The sequence below is a fragment of the Rutidosis leptorrhynchoides genome, chromosome 4, assembly GCF_046630445.1.
Source record: "Rutidosis leptorrhynchoides isolate AG116_Rl617_1_P2 chromosome 4, CSIRO_AGI_Rlap_v1, whole genome shotgun sequence".
NCBI lineage: Eukaryota > Viridiplantae > Streptophyta > Magnoliopsida > Asterales > Asteraceae > Rutidosis > Rutidosis leptorrhynchoides.
The window spans coordinates 515,477,158-515,501,655 of record NC_092336.1 but is presented as its reverse complement, the minus strand read 5'-3'; the positions used below and the strand labels follow the sequence as shown (position 1 = coordinate 515,501,655).

The window sequence follows — 24,498 nt, the reverse complement described above, 5'->3', positions numbered from 1 at the left end:
TTTTTTAATTCAATCTTTAAATTATCACACATAATACATTCAATCGATAAAATTACATCCAATACCTCAGTTATTAATCTAGACAAACATTATAGAGTTTAGCCAACAATCATATTAACAAACAAAATCACAATCAATTGATAAGTAGAATTCATTGTGAAGAACAAGAAATCAACCTAATAGAGAATGAATCTTGAATGGAGAAGGTGTTGAATCTTGATTCTTGGATGTTAAGCCTCTTCCAAGAGCTTGGAATTCTCCAATTTTGCTCCTAAAATCGTCTTGGAACTCCTCTGTTTCGTAAATGTCCGTATCTCTCTCAATAATACACTTTTAAAGTGGTGAAAGTTGGTCAAAAGCAAAAAGTAGGCTGAAACCTACTTTTGGACGGCGTCCAGATTTCTGGACGGTGTCCAGTTGTAAATGAAATGTCCCGTTCTTATTGATTAAAAACGTTCCATATTAATTGATTTCGTTGCGAGGTTTTGACCTCTATATGAGACGTTTTTCAAAGACTGCATTCATTTTTAAAACAAACCATAACCTTTATTTCATAAATAAAGGTTTAAAAAGCTTTACGTAGATTATCAAATAATGATAATCTAAAATATCCTGTTTACACACGACCATTACTTAATGGTTTACAATACAAATATGTTACATCGAAATCAGTTTCTTGAATGCAGTTTTTACACAATATCATACAAACATGGACTCCAAATCTTGTCTTTATTTTAGTATGCAACAGCGGAAGCTCTTAGTATTCACCTGAGAATAAACATGCTTTAAACGTCAATAAAAATGTTGGTGAGTTATAGGTTTAACCTATATATATCAAATCGTAACAATAGACCACAAGATTTCATATTTCAATGCACATCCCATACATAGAGATAAAAATCATTCATATGGTGAACACCTGCTAACCGACATTAACAAGATGCATATATAAGAATATCCCCATCATTCCGGGACACCCTTCAGATATGATATAAATTTCGAAGTACTAAAGCATCCGGTACTTTGGATGGGGTTTGTTAGGCCCAATAGATCTATCTTTTGGATTCGCGTCAATTAGGGTGTCGGTTCCCTAATTCTTAGATTACCAGACTTAATAAAAAGGGGCATATTCGATTTCGATAATTCAACCATAGAATGTAGTTTCACGTACTTGTGTCTATTTTGTAAATCATTTATAAAACCTGCATGTATTCTCATCCCAAAAATATTAGATTTTAAAAGTGGGACTATAACTCACTTTCACATATTTTTACTTCATTGGGAAGTAAGACTTGGCCACTGGTTGATTCACGAACCTATAACAATATATACATATATATCAAAGTATGTTCAAAATATATTTACAACACTTTTAATATATTTTGATGTTTTAAGTTTATTAAGTCAGCTGTCCTCGTTAGTAACCTAAAACTAGTTGTCCACAGTTAGATGTACAGAAATAAATCGATAAATATTATCTTGAATCAATCCACGACCCAGTGTATACGTATCTCAGTGTTGATCACAACTCAAACTATATATATTTTGGAATCAACCTCAACCCTGTATAGCTAACTCCAACATTCACATATAGAGTGTCTATGGTTGTTCCGAAATATATATAGATGTGTCGACATGATAGGTCGAAACATTGTATACGTGTCTATGGTATCTCAAGATTACATAATATACAATACAAGTTGATTAAGTTATGGTTGGAATAGATTTGTTACCAATTTTCACGTAGCTAAAATGAGAAAAATTATCCAATCTTGTTTTACCCATAACTTCTTCATTTTAAATCCGTTTTGAGTGAATCAAATTGCTATGGTTTCATATTGAACTCTATTTTATGAATCTAAACATAAAAAGTATAGGTTTATAGTCAGAAAAATAAGTTACAAGTCTTTTTTGTAAAGGTAGTCATTTAAGTCGAAAGAACGACGTCTAGATGACCATTTTAGAAAACATACTTCCACTTTGAGTTTAACCATAATTTTTGGATATAGTTTCATGTTCATAATAAAAATAATTTTCCCAGAATAAAAACTTTTAAATCAAAGTTTATCATAGTTTTTAATTAACTAACCCAAAACAGCCCGCGGTGTTACTACGACGGCGTAAATCCGGTTTTACGGTGTTTTTCGTGTTTCCAGGTTTTAAATCATTAAGTTAGCATATCATACAGATATAGAACATGTATTTAGTTGATTTTAAAAGTCAAGTTAGAAGGATTAACTTTTATTTGCGAACAAGTTTAGAATTAACTAAACTATGTTCTAGTGATTACAAGTTTAAACCTTCGAATAAGATAGCTTTATATGTATGAATAGAATGACGTTATGAACATCATTACTACCTCAAGTTCCTTGGATAAACCTACTGGAAATGAGAAAAATAGATCTAGCTTCAAAGGATCATTGGATGGCTTGAAAGTTCTTGAAGCAGAATCATGACACGAAAACAATTTCAAGTAAGATTTCCACTCGAAATAAGATTGTTATAGTTATAGAAATTTAATTAAAGTTTGAATATGATTATTACCTTGTATTAGAAATATAACCTACTGTAAGTAACAAAGGTTTCTTGATCTTGGATGATTACTTGGAATGGATTTAGAAAACTTGGAAGTAAACTTGCAATCTTGGAAGTATTCTTGATTTTATGAAACTAGAACTTTTGGAATTTATGAAGAACACTTAGAACTTGAAGATAGAACTTGAGAGAGATCAATTAGATGAAGAAAATTGAAGAATGAAAGTGTTTGTAGGTGTTTTTGGTCGTTGGTGTATGGATTAGATATAAAGGATATGTAATTTTGTTTTCATGTAAATAAGTCATGAATGATTACTCATATTTTTGTAATTTTATGAGATATTTTATGCTAGTTGCCAAATGATGGTTCCCACATGTGTTAGGTGACTCACATGGGCTGCTAAGAGCTGATCATTGGAGTGTATATACCAATAGTACATACATCTAAAAGCTGTGTATTGTACGAGTACGAATACGGGTGCATACGAGTAGAATTGTTGATGAAACTGAACGAGGATGTAATTGTAAGAATTTTTGTTAAGTAGAAGTATTTTGATAAGTGTCTTGAAGTCTTTTAAAAGTGTATGAATACATATTAAAACACTACATGTATATACATTTTAACTGAGTCGTTAAGTCATCGTTAGTCGTTACATGTAAATGTTGTTTTGAAACCTTTAGGTTAACGATCTTGTTGAATGTTGTTAACCCATTGTTTATTATAACAAATGAGATGTTAAATTTTTATATTATCATGATATTATGATATATAATATATCTTAGTATGATATATATACAGTTAAATGTCGTTACAACGATAATCGTTACATATATGTCTCGTTTCGAAATCATTAAGTTAGTAGTCTTATTTTTACATATGTATTTCATTGTTAATACACTTAATAATATATTTACTTATCATTTAACATAATTAACCAAGTGTATCAATATCTTAATATGATTCATATGTACCTAGTAAGACGTTGTTATAACGATAATCGTTATATATATCGTTTTCGAGTTTCTTAAATTAATAGTCTCATTTTTTTGTATATAACTCATTGTTAAAATACCTAATGCGATACATACTTATAATAAAATCATGTTAACTATATATATAACCATATATATGTCATCGTATAGTTTTTACAAGTTTTAACGTTCGTGAATCACCGGTCAACTTGGGTGGTCAATTGTCTATATGAAACCTATTTCAGTTAATCAAGTCTTAACAAGTTTGATTGCTTAACATGTTGGAAACACTTAATCATGTAAATAACAATTTCATTTAATATATATATAAACATGGAAAAGTTCGGGTCACTACAGTACCTACCCGTTAAATAAATTTCGTCCCGAAATTTTAAGCAGTTGGAGGTGTTGACGTATCTTCTGGAAATAAATGCGGGTATTTCTTCTTCATCTGATCTTCACGCTCCCAGGTGAACTCGGGTCCTCTACGAGCATTCCATCAAACCTTAACAATCGGTATCTTGTTTTGTTTAAGTCTCTTAACCTCACGATCCATTATTTCGACGGGTTCTTCAATGAATTGAAGTTTTTCATTGATTTGGATTTCGTCCAACAGAATAGTGAGATCTTCTTTAGCAAAACATTTCTTCAAATTTGAGACGTGGAAAGTGTTATGTACAGCCGTGAGTTGTTGAGGTAGCTCCAGTTGGTAAGCTACTGGTCCGACACGATCTATAATCTTGAATGGTCCAATGTACCTTGGATTTAGTTTCCCCCGTTTACCAAATCGAACAACGCCTTTCCAAGGTGAAACCTTAAGCATGACCATTTCTCCAATTTCAAACTCTATATCTTTTCTTTTACTGTCCGCGTAGCTCTTTTGTCGACTCTGGGCGGTTTTCAATCTTTGTTGAATTTGGATGATTTTCTCGGTAGTTTCTTGTATTATCTCCGGACCCGTAATCTGTCTATCCCCCACTTCACTCCAACAAATCGGAGACCTGCACTTTCTACCATAAAGTGCTTCAAACGGCACCATCTCAATGCTTGAATGGTAGCTGTTGTTGTAGGAAAATTCTGCTAACGGTAGATGTCGATCCCAACTGTTTCCGAAATCAATAACACAAGCTCGTAGCATGTATTTAAGCGTTTGTATCGTCCTTTCGCTCTGCCCATCAGTTTGTGGATGATAGGCAGTACTCATGTCTAGACGAGTTCCCAATGCTTGCTGTAATGTCTGCCAGAATCTTGAAATAAATCTGCCATCCCTATCAGAGATAATAGAGATTGGTATTCCATGTCTGGAGACGACTTCCTTCAAATACAGTCGTGCTAACTTCTCCATCTTGTCATCTTCTCTTATTGGCAGGAAGTGTGCAGATTTGGTGAGACGATCAACTATTACCCAAATAGTATCAAAACCACTTGCAGTCCTTGGCAATTTAGTGATGAAATCCATGGTAATGTTTTCCCATTTCCATTCCAGGATTTCGGGTTATTGAAGTAGACCTGATGGTTTCTGATGTTCAGCTTTGACCTTAGAACACGTCAAACATTCTCCTACATATTTAGCAATATCGGCTTTCATACATGGCCACCAAAAATGTTTCTTAAGATCCTTGTACATCTTCCCCGTTCCAGGATGTATTGAGTATCTGGTTTTATGAGCTTCTCTAAGTACCATTTCTCTCATATCTCCAAATTTTGGTACCCAAATTCTTTCAGCCCTATACCGGGTTCCGTCTTCCCGAATATTATGATGCTTCTCCGATCCTTTGGGTATTTCATCTTTTAAATTTTCCTCTTTTAAAACTCCTTGTTGCGCCTCCTTTATTTGAGTAGTAAGGTTAGTGTGAATCATTATATTCATAGATTTTACTCGAATAGGTTCTCTGTCCTTTCTGCTCAAGGCGTCGGCTACCACATTTGCCTTCCCCGGGTGGTAACGAATCTCAAAGTCGTAATCATTCAACAATTCAATCCACCTACGCTGCCTCATATTCAGTTGTTTCTGATTAAATATGTGTTGAAGACTTTTGTGGTCGGTATATATAATACTTTTGACCCCATATAAGTAGTGCCTCCAAGTCTTTAATGCAAAAACAACCGCGCCTAATTCCAAATCATACGTCGTATAATTTTGCTCGTGAATCTTCAATTGTCTAGACGCATAAGCAATCACCTTCATCCGTTGCATTAATACACAACCGAGACCTTGCTTTGATGCGTCACAATAAATCACAAAATTATCATTCCCTTCAGGTAATGACAATATAGGTGCCGTAGTTAGCTTTTTCTTCAATAATTGAAACGCCTTCTCTTGTTCATCCTTCCATTCAAATTTCTTCCCTTTATGCGTTAATGCAGTCAAGGGTTTTACTATTTTGGAGAAATCTTGGATGAATCTTCTGTAGTAACCAGCCAATCCTAAAAATTAACGTATATGCTTCGGGGTTTTTGGGGTTTCCCACTTTTCAACGGTTTCGATCTTTGCCGGGTCCACCTGGATACCTTCTTTGTTCACTATGTGACCGAGGAATTGAACTTCTTCCAACCAAAATGCACACTTTAAAAACTTAGCGTACAGTTTTTATTTCCTCAATACTTCTAGCACTTTTCTCAAATGTTCTTCGTGCTCTTGATCATTCTTTGAGTAAATAAGTATGTCATCGATGAAAACAATGACAAACTTGTCAAGATATGGCCCACACACTCGGTTCATAAGGTCCATGAACACAGCTGGTGCGTTAGTCAATCCAAACGGCATAACCATAAACTCGTAATGACCATAACGCGTCCTAAAAGCAGTTTTTGGAATATCATCCTCCTTTACTCGCATTTGATGATATCCAGAACGTAAATCGATCTTCGAATAAATCGACGAGCCTTGTAGTTGATTAAATAAGTCGTCAATTCTCGGCAGTGGATAACGGTTTTTGATGGTAAGTTTGTTCAACTCTCTGTATTCAGTACACAACCTAAATGTACCATCCTTCTTCTTGACAAACAAAACAGGAGCTCCCCATGGTGATGTGCTTGGTCGAATGAAACCACGTTCTAATAGTTCTTGCAGTTGGCTTTGCAGTTCTTTCATCTCGCTGGGTGCGAGTCTATAAGGAGCACGAGCTATTGGTGCAGCTCCTGGTACAAGATCTATTTGAAATTCAACAGATCGATGTGGAGGTAGTCCCAGTAATTCTTTCGGAAATACATCGGGAAATTCTTTTGCGACGGGAACATCATTGATGCTCTTTTCTTCAGTTTGTACTTTCTCGACGTGTGCTAGAACAGCATAGCAACCTTTTCTTATTAGTTTTTGTGCCTTCAAATTACTAATAAGATGTAGCTTCATGTTGCCCTTTTCTCCGTACACCATTAAGGGTTCTCCTTCTTCTCGTACAATGCAAATTGAATTTTTATAACATACGATCTCTACTTTCACCTTCTTCAGCCAGTCCATGCCAACTATTACATCAAAACTCCCTAACTCTACTGGTATCAAATCAATCTTAAATATTTCGCTACCCAGTTTAATTTCTCGATTCCGGCATATATTATCTGCTGAAATTAATTTACCGTTTGCTAATTCGAGTAAAAATTTACTATCCAACGGCGTCAATGGACAACTTAATTTAGCACAAAAATCTCTACTAATATAGCTTCTATCCGCACCCTAATCAAATAAAACGTAAGCAGATTTATTGTCAATAAGAAACGTACCCGTAACAAGCTCCGGGTCTTCCTGTGCCTCTGCCGCATTAATATTGAAAACTCTTCCGCGGCCTTGTCCATTCGTGTTCTCCTGGTTCGGGCAATTTCTAATAATGTGGCTCGGTTTTCCACATTTATAACAAACTACATTGGCATAACTTGCTCCGACACTACTTGCTCCGCCATTACTCGTTCCGACACCATTTGTTCCTTTCGTTCTGTTAACCCCTGGTCCGTAGACCTCACACTTTGCTGCGCTATGACCATTTCTTTTACACTTGTTGCAAAATTTGGTGCAGAACCCCGAGTGATACTTTTCACACCTTTGGCATAGCTGCTTCTGATTGTTGTTGTTGTTGTTGTGGTTGTTATTGTTGTTAGGATGATTGTTGTAGTTGCTGTTGTTGTTGTTGTTGATGTTGTTGTTGTTGGACCGTTTGTTGTAGTTGCGATTGATGTTGCGATTGTTGGGATAATTGTTGCGATTATTATTGTAATTGCTGTTGTTGTTGTATTGGTGATTCTTATCACCGTTTTCCTCCTACTTTCTTTTGACTTGCTTCACATTGGCCTCTTCAGCCGTCTGTTCTTTAATTCTTTCCTCATTCTGGTTCACTAGTTTGTGAGCCATTCTACATGCCTGTGGTATGGAGGCGGGCTCGTGTGAACTTATATCTTCTTGGATTCTTTCCGGTAATCCTTTCACAAACGCGTCGATCTTCTCTTCCTCATCTTCGAACACTCCCGGACACAATAGGCACAATTCTGTGAATCGTCTTTTGTACGTGGTAATATCAAATCCTTGGGTTCGTAGCCCTCTAAGTTCTGTCTTGAGCTTATTGACCTCGGTTCTGGGACGGTACTTCTCGTTCATCAAGTGCTTGAATGCTGACCACGGTAGTGCGTAAGCATCATCTTGTCCCACTTGCTCTAGATAGGTATTCCACCATGTTAACGCAGAACCTGTGAAGGTATACGTAGCGTACTTCACTTTGTCCTCTTCAGTACACTTACTTATGGAAAACACCGATTCGACCTTCTCGGTCCACCGTTTCAATCCGATCGGTCCTTCGGTTCCATCAAATTCCAAAGGTTTGCAGGCAGTGAATTCTTTGTAGGTGCATCCTACACGATTTCCTGTACTGCTAGATCCAAAGTTATTGTTGGTATGTAGCGCAGCCTGTACTGCGGCTATGTTTGAAGCTAGAAAAGTACGTAATTCCTCTTCATTCATATTCACGGTGTGTCGAGTAGTCGGTGCCATTTCCTTCAAAATAGTCAAATGGAACAAGTTAATCATACAGAATATTAAGAGTAGTTAATAGTATTTCGTAGCATAATATGAACTCATTTATAAAAGCTTTTTCCTTCATATTAGCGTTTTATAAGTTTAAATTCGGGTAGTACCTACTCGTTAAGTTCATACTTAGTAGCTAATATACAATTCAACTATTACAATTCTATATGAAAAACTGATTATAATAATATTTCGCGTTCAAACTTTTATACAATATTTTACAAACTTACAATATCGCTTATTTTACATAAAGCATGAAATATAGCACACAATAACTTTGATACAAGATAGTTGTGAAGATAATTCTAGCTAGTACACAAGTCGTTCAGCAAAGGCAATAAAGACACGTAATTCATACATCCAGAAACAAGTCATGCATTCTGGTTTTACTAGGACTACTTCCCATCCTTGGTCTTGTGGAACATAACCGTTATGGCCATTGATAAGACAGCGTGTTGTAACGTCGTCAAAGGGACGAGGGTTACGTAATGACCAACAGTCTCGTAATAACCTAAAAACCTCATTTCTTACCCCAATTACCGACTCCGTCACTTGTGGGAACGTTTTGTTTAATAGTTGTAGCCCGATGTTCTTTTTCTCACTTTGGTGAGAAGCGAACATTACTAACCCGTGAGCATAGCATGCTTCTTTATGTTGCATGTTAGCCGCTTTTTCTAAATCATGAAGTCCTATATTCGGATACATTGAGTCAAAATAATTTCTTAACCCGTTGCGTAAAATAGCATTTGGGTTCCCCGCATTATATGCGTCAAAGTAAACACATCGTAACTTATAGGTTTCCCAATGTGATATCCCCCATCTTTCAAACGAAAGTCTCTTATAAACCAAGACATTCTTAGAACATTCTTCGAATGTCTTACAAACTGATTTCGCCGTAAATAGTTGTGCCGAAGAATTCTGACCGACTCTAGACAAGATTTCATCAATCATGTCTCCGGGTAGGTCTCTTAAAATATTGGGTTGTCTATCCATTTTGTGTTTTTATACTGTAAAATAGACAAGAGTTAGATTCATAAAAAAAATACTTATTAATACAAGCAATTTTTACATATATCATAAAGCATAAGCACACTATATTACATATATTACACCACACGAATACAACTATCTTATTCCGACTCGCTCGTTTCTTCTTCTTCGGTTTTGGTTCGTTTTGCCAAGTTTCTAGGGATATATGATGTTCCCCTAATACGAGCTGTCGTTTTCCATAACGGTTTAGAAAAACCTGGTGGTTTAGAGGTTCCCGGGTCATTGTTACAACTTAAGGGCTTCGGAGGTTGACGATACATATAAAGTTCATCGGGGTTGGAATTAGATTTCTCTATTTTTATGCCCTTTCCCTTATTATTTTCTTTTGTCTTTTTAAATTCAGTTGGGGTAATTTCTATAACATCATCGGAATTCTCGTCGGAATCCGATTCATCGGAGAATTGGTAATCCTCCCAATATTTTGCTTCCTTGGCGGAAACACCATTGACCATAATTAACCTTGGTCGGTTGGTTGAGGATTTTCTTTTACTTAACCGTTTTATTATTTCCCCCACCGGTTCTATTTCCTCCTCCGATTCCTCCTCTTCCGGTTCTGATTCTTCTTCCGGTTCTGATTCTTCTTCCGGTTCCTCTTCGGGAACTTGTGAATCAGTCCAATATATATTCGACTCTTCGTTATTATTAGGTGAGTCAATGGGATTTGTGCTAGAGGTAGACATCTATCACACAATATCAAACATGTTAAGAGATTAATATATCACATAATATTCACATGTTAAAAATATATAGTTTCCAACAAAATTTGTTAAGCAATTATTTTTCAAGTAAACACGGTCGAAGTCCAGACTCACTAATGCATCCTAACAAACTCGATAAGACACACTAATGCAAAATTCTTGTTGTCTAAGACCAACGCTCGGATACCAACTGAAATGTCCCGTTCTTATTGATTAAAAACGTTCCATATTAATTGATTTCGTTGCGAGGTTTTGACCTCTATATGAGACGTTTTTCAAAGACTGCATTCATTTTTAAAACAAACCATAACCTTTATTTCATAAATAAAGGTTTAAAAAGCTTTACGTAGACTATCAAATAATGATAATCTAAAATATCCTGTTTACACACGACCATTACATAATGGTTTACAATACAAATATGTTACATCGAAATCAGTTTCTTGAATGCAGTTTTTACACAACATCATACAAACATAGACTCCAAATCTTGTCCTTATTTTAGTATGCAACAGCGGAAGCTCTTAGTATTCACCTGAGAATAAACATGCTTTAAACGTCAATAAAAATGTTGGTGAGTTATAGGTTTAACCTATATATATCAAATCGTAACAATAGACCACAAGATTTCATATTTCAATACACATCCCATACATAGAGATAAAAATCATTCATATGGTGAACACCTGGTAACCGACATTAACAAGCTGCATATATAAGAATATCCCCATCATTCCGGGACACCCTTCGGATATGATATAAATTTCAAAGTACTAAAGCATCCGGTACTTTGGATGGGGTTTGTTAGGCCCAATAGATCTATCTTTAGGATTCGCATCAATTAGGGTGTTTGTTCCCTAATTCTTAGATTACCAGACTTAATAAAAAGGGGCATATTCGATTTCGATAATTCAACCATAGAATGTAGTTTCACGTACTTGTGTCTATTTTGTAAATCATTTATAAAACCTGCATATATTCTCATCCCAAAAATATTAGATTTTAAAAGTGGGACTATAACTCACTTTCACAGATTTTTACTTCGTCGGGAAGTAAGACTTGGCCACTGGTTGATTCACGAACCTATAACAATATATACATATATATCAAAGTATGTTCAAAATATATTTACAACACTTTTAATATATTTTGATGTTTTAAGTTTATTAAGTCAGCTGTCCTCGTTAGTAACCTACAACTAGTTGTCCACAGTTAGATGTACAGAAATAAATCGATAAATATTATCTTGAATCAATCCATGACCCAGTGTATACGTATCTCAGTATTGATCACAACTCAAACTATATATATTTTGGAATCAACCTCAACCCTGTATAGCTAACTTCAACATTCACATATAGTGTGTCTATGGTTGTTTCAAAATATATATAGATGTGTCGACATGATAGGTCAAAACATTGTATACGTGTCTATGGTATCTCAAGATTACATAATATACAATACAAGTTGATTAAGTTATGGTTGGAATAGATTTGTTACCAATTTTCACGTAGCTAAAATGAGAAAAATTATCCAATCTTGTTTTACCCATAACTTCTTCATTTTAAATCCGTTTTGAGTGAATCAAATTGCTATGGTTTCATATTGAACTCTATTTTATGAATATAAACAGAAAAATTATAGGTTTATAGTCAGAAAAATAAGTTACAAGTCGTTTTTGTAAAGGTAGTCATTTAAGTCGAAAGAACGACGTCTAGATGACCATTTTAGAAAACATACTTCCACTTTGAGTTTAACCATAATTTTTGGATATAGTTTCATGTTCATAATAAAAATCATTTTCCCATAATAACAACTTTTAAATCAAAGTTTATCATAGTTTTTAATTAACTAACCCAAAACAGCCCGCGGTGTTACTACGACGGCGTAAATCCGGTTTTACGGTGTTTTTCGTGTTTCCAGGTTTTAAATCATTAAGTTAGCATATCATACAGATATATAACATGTATTTAGTTGATTTTAAAAGTCAAGTTAGAAGGATTAACTTTTATTTGCGAACAAGTTTAGAATTAACTAAACTATGTTCTAGTGATTACAAGTTTAAACCTTCGAATAAGATAGCTTTATATATATGAATAGAATGATGTTATGAACATCATTACTACCTCAAGTTCCTTGGATAAACCTACTAGAAATGAGAAAAATAGATCTAGCTTCAAAGGATCCTTGGATGGCTTGAAAGTTCTTGAAGCAGAATCATGACACGAAAACAATTTCAAGTAAGATTTCCACTCGAAATAAGATTGTTATAGTTATAGAAATTGAATTAAAGTTTGAATATGATTATTACCTTGTATTAGAAAGATAACCTACTGTAAGTAACAAAGGTTTCTTGATCTTGGATGATTACTTGGAATGGATTTAGAAAACTTGGAAGTAAACTTGCAATCTTGGAAGTATTCTTGATTTTATGAAACTAGAACTTTTGGAATTTATGAAGAACACTTAGAACTTGAAGATAGAACTTGAGAGAGATCAATTAGATGAAGAAAATTGAAGAATGAAAGTGTTTGTAGGTGTTTTTGGTCGTTGGTGTATGGATTAGATATAAAGGATATGTAATTTTGTTTTCATGTAAATAAGTCATGAATGATTACTCATATTTTTGTAATTTTATGAGATATTTTATGCTAGTTGCCAAATGATGGTTCCCACATGTGTTAGGTGACTCACATGGGCTGCTAAGAGCTGATCATTGGAGTGTATATACCAATAGTACATACATCTAAAAGCTGTGTATTGTACGAGTACGAATACGGGTGCATACGAGTAGAATTGTTGATGAAACTGAACGAGGATGTAATTGTAAGAATTTTTGTTAAGTAGAAGTATTTTGATAAGTGTCTTGAAGTCTTTTAAAAGTGTATGAATACATATTAAAACACTACATGTATATACATTTTAACTTAGTCGTTAAGTCATCGTTAGTCGTTACATGTAAATGTTGTTTTGAAACCTTTAGGTTAACGATCTTGTTGAATGTTGTTAACCCATTGTTTATTATAACAAATGAGATGTTAAATTTTTATATTATCATGATATTATGATATATAATATATCTTAGTATGATATATATACAGTTAAATGTCGTTACAACGATAATCGTTACATATATGTCTCGTTTCGAAATCATTAAGTTAGTAGTCTTATTTTTACATATGTATTTCATTGTTAATACACTTAATAATATATTTACTTATCATTTAACATAATTAACCAAGTGTATCAATATCTTAATATGATTCATATGTACCTAGTAAGACGTTGTTATAACGATAATCGTTATATATATCGTTTTCGAGTTTCTTAAATTAATAGTCTCATTTTTTGTATATAACTCATTGTTAAAATACCTAATGCGATACATACTTATAATAAAATCATGTTAACTATATATATAACCATATATATGTCATCGTATAGTTTTTACAAGTTTTAACGTTCGTGAATCACCGGTCAACTTGGGTGGTCAATTGTCTATATGAAACCTATTTCAGTTAATCAAGTCTTAACAAGTTTGATTGCTTAACATGTTGGAAACACTTAATTATGTAAATAACAATTTCATTTAATATATATATAAACATGGAAAAGTTCGGGTCACTATAGTAAAGGCCTGGACGGCGTCCAGATTTCTGGACAGCGTCCAGTTGTGAAGGGTTGGACGGCGTCCAGATTTCTGGATGGCGTCCAGTTGTGCTGAATTGTTCTGTCTCGTTTTTTTCCAAATCTCCCTTCATTTAGACGGCATCCCAATCATTTTGGACGGCGTCCAACATACCTGAAGCCTTGTTTTATCGTTTTAGAGCGCTAATTTGACCATAACTTGTATCGGGATCAACTATGATGAAATCACAACTTATAGAATGGTCATAATTCACCATAACTCTTTATAAACCACTTTCCGATACACTTTTCATTCCTTTGTGTATTACTTGTAGAAACCGCCTTAACTATCCTTGATTCGAGAGTATTTCACATGATATTGCGAGATATATATATGATGTAATTGAGCAATATCAAAACACCCCACACTTAAACCTTGCTTGTCCTCATGCAATTCATTCTTACAAAGTAGAAACCTATCAAATACACTTACACAATATAGAGTACACACATCACACAAGTAACGCAAAACACATGAAACACACACGTTTATTTGAAACGCAAACTCACGCTATATGAAACACACGCTTTAAGTATAACACACACATTTATTGTAATCACACTCACGCTATATACACAATGAGAACACACGCACACATTTTTGGGAGTTTTAGAGCCAAGTATCCAAAAAATTTGATCCTACGGAAATTAGGACCTTATGAAAAACGTTTCATGTTTTTGAAAATTTAATGCTAGTTTTTACACTAGGCGCGTTTCCGATTTTTTTGTCGAATTTTCTGAATTTTTGGAAAATGAGTGCGGGTTTTCCGCTATTGGTCAAGCCAATCCCTCCCACAGTACCTAACATCGTTAGATGTTGGTAAGAAAATAATGCGTTTAGGAGGATACACATTACGTCCTGATATCATCGATAATTACGAGGTAATCATCTAATCCGTTAAGTCAACCATAAAGATTGAGGTTCATCAGGCTTAAAAGCTGATATCTTACCTTTCCGAAGGTTATCCACTGGGAATCTGATCAATTCACTGATATTTTGTGTATCATGGTGCGCTTCCCATTTGACCAGCAAATCTCCCTCATTGAGATAAGCTTTGACTACCAGTTTCCCTGTTTGACATTGAGGCCTGGTAGATTTCCAGTCGATTTTAGCAATGACTTTTCAAGATTTTTCGTCACCCTACAACTGGTCTGGACTACAACTTCTGAAATAAATCAGCAAGTGTGTCGTTCGGAAGACTTTACTTCCTTGAGGATGGAATGGATACATCCTATGGGTAATAATAAAGTGGTCGGACGCAACATTGTCCTTGTTAGGAGATACAATGAGGATCGTCCTGTTTAGTTTTTAAGCTGGCGCGAGGTCCGGTTTCCGACCACGCTATGCAATCACCGCTCTCTCACGGTTTACACTCGTGGTACAAGTGACCTACAAGTTAGCTTTACTAAATTAATAGGATAGGATTTTCATTCAAATAATTGAATGATAGTACAACTTCAAAGACTATTAATCATTTAAAACATAACTCAACATTTCTTTTCTAGTTTTAAAACACAATGTATGTAAAATGGTTTTTTTTGGACAATTTTCGTTCTAAGGCTACCTGAAAATTTTAAAATTTTGATCATAAACGCCTTAGTTTTTGTAAAACGAATTCCCGATATATTTCTATCTCCCACCCCACACTTAAGATCATGCAAGGCCCTCATTGCATGAAATAAAAAAAATGATTAAATTTAGAGGGCAAAGTGATAGGGTGATTGTAGAAATTTTTAAATTTTTAACCTGTAAATCGTGAAACATGTAGACGAATGCCGCTGAACTTACTGCCAGCATAAGAGCATTGTCCATTCCTCGATTATCAACATACATACATCATAATATCAAATGTTGCTGAACTTAATGCCAGTCTTTGAAGTTCAACCACGCTGCACAAATTAACAAACCACACAAATAATAATAAAAATAACGGTGTTTTTACAATCACATCCATTATCAAACCACACAATTAGTTTAAAAAAAATACAAACCAATATTGTTTTAATACACACCATAACAAATAACTAGATTGTTTGAAAATGTAACAAAATGTTCATTAGCTCGCAGGCCTTCAGTTATCGTAAGACCAAAAGTAGTTTTCTGAGCCATCTCTGCTTCGGCGTCCTTGCGGGTATTCCTGCTCAAATCGGTTCCTGACATCCTGCATCGCATCGTTAGTATTATAAATTGGGTAAGGCGAAGGTGGGTTTTCAGGATCAGTGTAGTATTGGGGTGTCAGACGTGTTGTTCCATAGTACTGATCGGGGTTGGAATAATATAACTCGGTGTTATGGTTATTCCAATCAATACCATAACTATTCCATCCCTGGTTATGTACTTAAGCAATCTGGCATTGCTCCATTCCTTGCTGACTCACCCTCGTGTTGTTCATACTGTTGACCAAATCATCCCAACCAGATTGAGACGGATACCAAGGACCTTGATCTTGAACATTTGTCTGGGCTTCCATTTCTGCTTCCTATTCCTCTTGTTGTTCCTGTTGTACATTCGCTCCACTACCACTCGCGCCACCTGCTACAAAAGGTACCAAACGCCTATTTCCGTCGTACATCAAAATCTTGGCGTTAACATAAGAAACCTTTTTTAAAGGTTTCATTGCATGGTCACATTTGATCAGGCGATTAAGATCAATATTAAAGTGACGAGCAATCCGCGTAATGTAGTGGCCCCCTAGAAGCGGTTTGTCTCTTCGTGCATCCGTAGCGATACCCAGAAAATAGTTCCCAATTAACCCCGGTATATCGGTTTGACAACCCCATTTTATTTGATCCATTATACATAGATCTAGAGACTTAACCTTTTCATGTCCTTCGACTCTCGCATTAAAGGTACATGCGATAAGTCGATGGAGTAGCTTATCGTCAGGGGTTGCTATTTCAGTATACATGTGTCTGCTTGATTGAACGGGCTAGATGAATTTGGCCCTCTAATCCTTCTCCAAAAGGATTGTTCATTAAAACTCACTCCACCATGATACTCTGAGCTTACCAAATATTGCCTTAATTGTGCGTCAGTAAGCTCGTGAAAAATACCCAAAACTCTACATAACCCAAAACTACTTAAACTTCTTTCATCATCCCCTAGCCGGAATCTAAAGAAAGCATCCGAGAGTAGATCGCGAACATTATTGAATCGGAAAGTTGAGTAAAATTCTTTACATAGCACGGGAAACACTTGACCGTGTAGACTGAAAATTTGTTCCCATGCGTAGGTCAATCTGTTACTATATGGTATAGCTAACAAACGAGTGACATGGGCATGCATACCCGCCTCAATCAAAGGAGCCCAGTCCAAATACCATGTAGCATTAATTGGTCGACGGGTAATTCGAGCAAAAGTTTTCCCATAATCATCATCGTCCCGAAGATTTTCTAACCAAACTATTGGATTATTTTGAGCGTCTTCTTCTTCGCCAGATGATGATGATGAATGTTGTTGAACCGGTGGCGGTGGTGGAACGTTTCTTGATGTTCTGCCCCTTTTCGGTTGTCCACCCCTACTGGATTGTACCTGCAAAACATAATAACACCAAACCAAAGAACATAGAAACCGTTGTGTTAATGTTAGCTAAAAACATAACCGAGTAGCAAGGGGAATTAATCATACTATTCAAAGTTCATAAGCATTGTGATTCATATAAGCAAAGGCGTATGTTCAGAATAATTGATCACAGTCAACCAAAGTCAACATAAACTAGCAAATACACTCTCACAAAAATGTGGATCACAAAATTCACAATTAGGCATCAACTTAGAACTCAAGCATGTGGCGTTCATAGGTCATGACATTTAAACTTGCATTCTAATGATATTCATTATAATCATAGCACTAGTTATCACAATTTAGTTCAAAATGACCATTATAAAGCCACTACATTATAGCATCCATCCACTTTAATAGGCTTTAAACAAATGAAAATCAAGCATACATCCTTCATAAGATCATTACAATTCAAAGCATGCTAAAAATTCAAGAACATTCAATTTATGACCGGGCCAAATTAACATCTATATCATCAACAACAATTAAACACTTCACAAGCTTCATAAACAACACAAACAAACTCAATATCTTGAATTAATTACCCTAATTTCGGATTTAATCATCACAAACCCTAGAATCATGAGCATACCCCTTAAACATGTAATTATTGCAAAATCAAGACATAATGGGTAATTAAACAACTGAGGCATGTTAATCTAAACAAGAATCATGCAAATCAAACACCCCACACTTATCTTTCACTAAATTATGCATATAGACATACAAATCAAGTAATTGAGAAAGAAAAGTATGAAAAGAGATTAGCAATACCCTAGAAAACATGATTCAATCTTGAATTTAAAGGAAGAATGCACGAATTTGATTTGAGAGTTGGTTCGTTTGTGGGATAAGGAATAAGAGAGAAGTGTGTTTTGTGGTTGAAAATTGGGTTAGAATGATATAAAACGCGTTTTTTTTCTGGGTCAGACATCTGGATGGCGTCCAGTATTGAAGAGCTGGACGGCGTCCAAAAATCTGGACGGCGTCCAGTATTGAAGAGCTGGACGGCGTCCAAAAATTTGGACGGCGTCCAGTTACACTAAAACTTACTGACTTCTTTTTTCGAAAATCCTTTAAAATTGGACGGTGTCCAAGGCTTTTTGGACGGCGTCCCAATGGTCTGGTGGCTCAAAATCTTCATAAAACTCATAAAAATTTCCATTTTCAACACACAAAAGCTCATATCATCATCATAGGTCATTTTGTACATTAAAAACAATCAAACTAATCATAAAACACTCGATTCACACTATTTACATGCGTGAAATTTCTTTAACGAGTCATTCACCCAACTCGTTCCCATTTTGATTTAGGCTTTGTTCTCGAAGTTGAGGCTAACCTCGTCTTCAATTTCCAGGGGACCATCGACATAGTGTTTGACCCGGTGGCCATTCACTTTAAAAATATCGCCCTTCCAGTTCACCACTTCAATTGTACCATAAGGGTACACCCTTCTAACAACAAATGGTCCCGACCATCGGGACTTAAGCTTTCCTGGTGATAACTTGAAACGAGCATTGTAAACAAGGACACGATCTCCTTCCATGAATTCCTTTGGATTTTTCAATCTCTTGTCGTGCCATTGTTTGGTCTTTTCCTTATAAATTAGAGAGTTGTCATAGGCTTCAAGCCTCAACTCATCTAATTCATTCAACTGGGTCAAACGTAACCGACCCGCCTCTTGGTAATCCAAATTACGTGCCCTTAGCGCCCAATGCACTTTGTGTTCAATCTCCAAAGGGAGATGGCATGCTTTTTCGTATATCATTCGGAAAGGAGTGGTTCCAATAGGTGTTTTATAGGCTGTGTGAAAGGCCCATAATGCATCTTTTAACTTAACAGACCACCCTTTTGGATTTGCACCAACGGTCTTTTCAAGTATGCGTTTTAGAGATCGATTGGTATTCTCTATCTGCCCACTTGTTTGAGGGTGATAAGATGTTGAAATTTTATGGATCACTCCATATCTTTTAAACACCTTTTCTAATTGCTTATTGAAAAAGTGGGTGCCCCGGTCACTGATAAGGGCTTTAGGCGTGCAAAACCTTGAGAAAAGTTCCATTAAAAAGGTTACTACAACTCGGCCATCATTTGTGGGGAGAGGTTTTGCCTCCGCCCATTTGGAAACATAATTAATAGCTACGAGTATGTAGAGATACGAATGAGATTTTGGAAAGGGCCCCATAAAGTCAATTCCCCAAACATCGAACACCTCGCATACTTGGATGCTTTGTTGAGGCATTTCATCCCATTTAGTGATTTGACCAGCCCGTTGGCACGCGTCACAAGCCTTACAAACGGCGTAGGCATCTTTGAATATTGTAGGCCAATAAAAACCGGCCTCGTAAATTTTCCTCCTCGTAATTTGGGGACCAAAGTGCCCACCCATTGGACCACGGTGACAATCAAGAAGAATTTGAGTGCATTCCTTTCCCGAAACGCACCTCCGAATCATACCATCTGCGCAACGCCTAAAAAGATAAGGGTCTTCCCAGAAGTAGTATTTCAGGTCACTAAAGAATTTTTTTCTTTTCTGATGTGACCAACCGATTTCTAAGTACCCTCCAACAAGATAGTTGGCTATGTCAACAAACCAAGGATCATCAATTTTCTCAATTTTCATGAGATTTTCGTCCTAAAAGTTATCTTGGATAACAGTCTCATGGAGAACCTCAAGATTCGGGTTCTCAAGTCGAGAAAGGTGATCGGCAGCTAGGTTTCCGGCCCCCTTTTTGTCTTTAATATCAATGTCGAATTCTTGCAAAAGCAAGACCCAACGTATTAACCGGGGTTTAACATCTTGCTTAGCAAGCAAGTATTTTAATGCTGAATGGTCTGTATAGACAATCGTCTTTGCTAGTACCAAATATGATTGAAATTTATCAAATGAAAAGACAATTGCCAGGAGTTCCTTCTCGGTGGTAGTGTAATTAAGTTGGGATCCTTGCAATGTCTTACTAGCATAATAAATGGGCTGGAAATGTTTTTCAATTCTTTGCCCCAAGACGGCACCAATGGCAAAGTCACTAGCATCTCACATAAGTTCGAATGGAATTGACCAATTCGGCGATATGAGAATGGGTGATTGCGTGAATTTTGCTTTAAGGAGGTTAAAGGCGTTAAGACACTCGTCCGTAAAGACAAATGGAGCTTCTTTCTCAAGAAGTTTGTTCATCGGGGTTGCAATTTTAGAAAAATCTTTAATGAACCGACGGTAGAAACCGGCGTGCCTCAGAAAACTTCTTACACCTTTCACATTTGACGGTGGTGGTAATTTGGCTATGACTTCCACTTTAGCTCTGTCCACCTCCAGTCCCGCAGAGGAAATTTTATGACCTAAAACAATGCCCTCTCTTACCATAAAATGGCATTTTTCCCAGTTAAGTACAGGATTAGATTCTTTACACCTAATCAACATACGCTCAAGATTATAAAGACATGAATCAAAAGAATCACCGAAGACTGAAAATTCATCCATGAATACTTCCATAAAGTCTTCAATCATATCATGAAAAATAGCTACCATACACCTTTGAAAGGTAGCAGGAGCATTGCATAAGCCAAAGGGCATACGTCGATAGGAGAAAGTACCATAAGGGCATGTAAAGGTGGTTTTCTCTTGGTCCTTGGGTGCTATAGGGATTTGGAAATATCCCGAGAAACCGTCAAAAAAACAATAAAAGTTCTTTCCTGCTAACCTTTCCAACATTTAATCAATGTAACGAAGAGGAAAGTGGTCTTTTCGGGTAGCATCATTTAATTTTCTATAATCAATACATACCCTCCAACCCGTGATAGTCCTAGTGGAAATTAATTGATCGTTTTCATTGGTGATAACGGTCATGCCACCCTTTTTGGGTACACAATGGACCGGACTCACCCAAGGACTATCCGAAATTGGGTAAATAAGACCCGCATCTAGGAGTTTGACAATCTCCTTTTTAACGACCTCTTGCATATTAGGGTTCAGTCGCCTTTTTCTTTGTACACATGGCTTATAGTTATCTTCCATTAATAACTTATGTGTACAATAAGAGGGACTTATACCCTTGATGTCATGAATTTTCCATGCTAGAGTCGGTTTATGGGCTTTTAACATGGAAACAAGTTTAGACTTCTCACTTACAGAGAGTTCGGATGAAATGATAACCAGGAGAGTAGAATCCTCTTGAAGGTAAGCATATTCCAAGTGACTTGGAAGTGGCTTGAGTTCCAAAATGGGAGGTTCTTCAATCAATGTTTTACATCGGTACTCATTTTTTAAATCCAACTTTCTGTATTCATTTGGCTCATAACCGTTAGCCATCAAGGTGGTTAACATCTCCACTTCTTCCACCATGTTTTCTTCATCACCTTCTGCCAAAATGCATTCTCCCGAACCTTGCAATTATGGAAATTCCTGGAACAACTCCAAATATGCGTCTACGATTTGCAAATAATAACATTGGTCATCAGTAGACTCAGGGTATTGCAAGGCATGGTCAACGGAAAAGGTAACCTTAACATCCCCAATACTAAGGGTCAATTTCTGCTCATGAACATCTATCATAGCTCTAGCGGTATTGAGGAAAGGCCGACCCAATATAAGAGGCACAAGTGTGTCCTCTTCCATGTCAAAAATTACAAAATCGGCCGGAAATACTAGGGTACCCACTTTTACTAACATATTCTCTAAAATTTCACGTGAGAATTTAATAGAGCAGTCCGCTAGTTAAATTGCCATTCGGGTTGGTTTTAGTACCCCCGGGGTTTAGCTTAACATATAATGAATAAGGCATTAAATTTATGCTAGCCCCTAAATCCGCTAATGCTTTAATGCATTCCAAATCTCCTAGGAGACATGGTATGGTAAAACTCCCAGGATCTGCTAACTTCTTTGGTATTTTGTTCATTAAGATTGCGGAATAATTAGCATTCATGGTGACGGATGAAAGTTCCTCCATTTTCTTCCGATTAGTAAGTAAGTCTTTTAAAAACTTAGCATACTTTGGCATACCTGAGATCACATCAATAAAAGGCATATTTATGTTAATTTGTTTAAACATATCTAGAAATTTTTACCTTTCGGCTTCTAGCCTTTCTTGTTGTTACTTTCTTGGGTATAGGAGCGGTGGTTGATATGGCTTCACTACGGGTTTCTCCCGTTCTTCCTTTTCAACCACTTGTTCCGGCTCCTTAACCGGTTCATCATTTCGGTTCAACAGAACACTAAAATTAGAATTTTTGGGCATTCTTGGAGCCTTGTATGCTAGACCACTCCGTGTGGTGATAACATTGGCGTGCTCATTTCGGGGGTTCTTATTGGTATCGCCCGGTAAACTCCCTGGTTTTCTTTCACTAAGTAAACTAGCTAAGCCACTCATTTGCTTCTCCAAATTCTGAATTGAGGCTTGTTGGTTTCTAAACTGGTGTTCGTTTTTCTCGTTTTTTTGGTTTATATTTGTAACAAGCTGAGTTTGTGATGCAATCAAGTTTTCCAACATACTCTCCAAATTTGACTTTTTATCTTCCTGTTGGGGTTTTTGATAAAAACCCGCAGTTTGTTGTTAGAACCCACTACTTGACCCTTGTTGGTAATTGGATTTTTGACCTTGAGGGTTGTATGGGTTGTTAAAGTTTCGGTTAAATTGGGCTCTTCCTTGAAATTGATTATTATTTCTTTGGCTTATAAAAGCCACTTCCTCTTTTTGAGCCATTGTTAAACCGGCATCACAATCTTTTCCTAAATGGAGACCACCACAGTATTTACAACCTACTTTCATACTATGAATTTCCTTGATGATTTTGTCCATGTTTCGAGCAACACCGTCTATTTTCACACTTAGGGAACTAAGGTCATCATAAGCACCGGCGCTTTGGACTTGAGCATTACGAGTAATTGGTTGTTCTTGATGCCACTCATGAGAATAATCGGCTAGCTTCTCGATTATCTCATAAGCCTCTTGCTCGGTTTTGTCCATAAGTGAACCTCTGGCCGCTTGATCAATGGAAATTCGGGTTGCAACATCACAACCCTTGTAAAAGATTTAGACTTTTTGGAAGGTATCCAAACCATGGTTTGGACAACCTCTTAGCATTTTGAAAAATCGATTCCATGCTTCATACAAGGTTTCCATTGGCTTTTGATAGAATTGGGTAATTTCGTGTTGGAGTCTCGCGGACTTAAAAGCTGGAAAATATTTCTTAAGAAATTTTCCAACATACCATCTCAAGTTTCTATCGTAGCCTCAGCCAATGAATCTAACCAACTTCATGCTTCCCCGTGAAGTGTCCATGGAAAAAGTCTTAAAAATATGGCCTGGTCAGTGTCTGGTTTAAATTTGAAAAGAAGACATATCTCTTGAAAAAGACGAATATGTTCGTTTGCATCTTCATTCGGACCACCACCAAATTGACACCTGTTATTAATCATCTGGAGAATAGGTCCTTTTATTTCAAAATTTACCTCACCAGTGGGAGGAGTAATAGCACTACCTTGTCCGGTTCGGGTTGCCTTCATCTTGGCTGCCATTGATTGTCTTGGTACCACCGGTCTTGCTTCTCCTTCCATTTCAAATTTTGGAGGAGGAACGGGCTCGCCAAATTCAGAATATCTCGGCTTGGTTGTACTTGATTCTGAATCAAAAGTTTCCTGCTTTGATGAAGATTCAAAAAGTTCAAGTACTTCTTTTGGGATCCTACCAAGCTTTCTATCAGGTTCTGTAAGCGGTGTAAGTAATGGAGAATCTGAACTTCGGGTATGTAGCATATGCAACCTAAAATCTGTCAATCACACAACTAACAAAACTATTAAATGCACCGATTCTACAAAATTAAAATCAAAGACTATTAATAATTTAAAATAATTAAGAAACTACTTAATCACAAATTAGTTAACAATTCTATTTTGACACAAAACTGTCCCCGGCAGCGGCGCCAAAAACTTAATGTGCAAAACGTGATATATGAATTGTTATATGAAATAGTATGGAAAAATACCGATT

At 36.1% G+C, this 24,498-nt stretch overlaps 1 non-coding gene across 1 annotated transcript; it reads left to right on the top strand.

The window, feature by feature from the left end:
• The first annotated feature begins 23,563 nt into the window (after nucleotides 1-23,563).
• On the top strand, nucleotides 23,564-23,670 carry LOC139845979 (small nucleolar RNA R71). Its single transcript, XR_011758728.1, has one exon. It is a non-coding gene; the product is annotated as a small nucleolar RNA R71 (small nucleolar RNA).
• The last annotated feature ends 828 nt before the right edge of the window (nucleotides 23,671-24,498 follow it).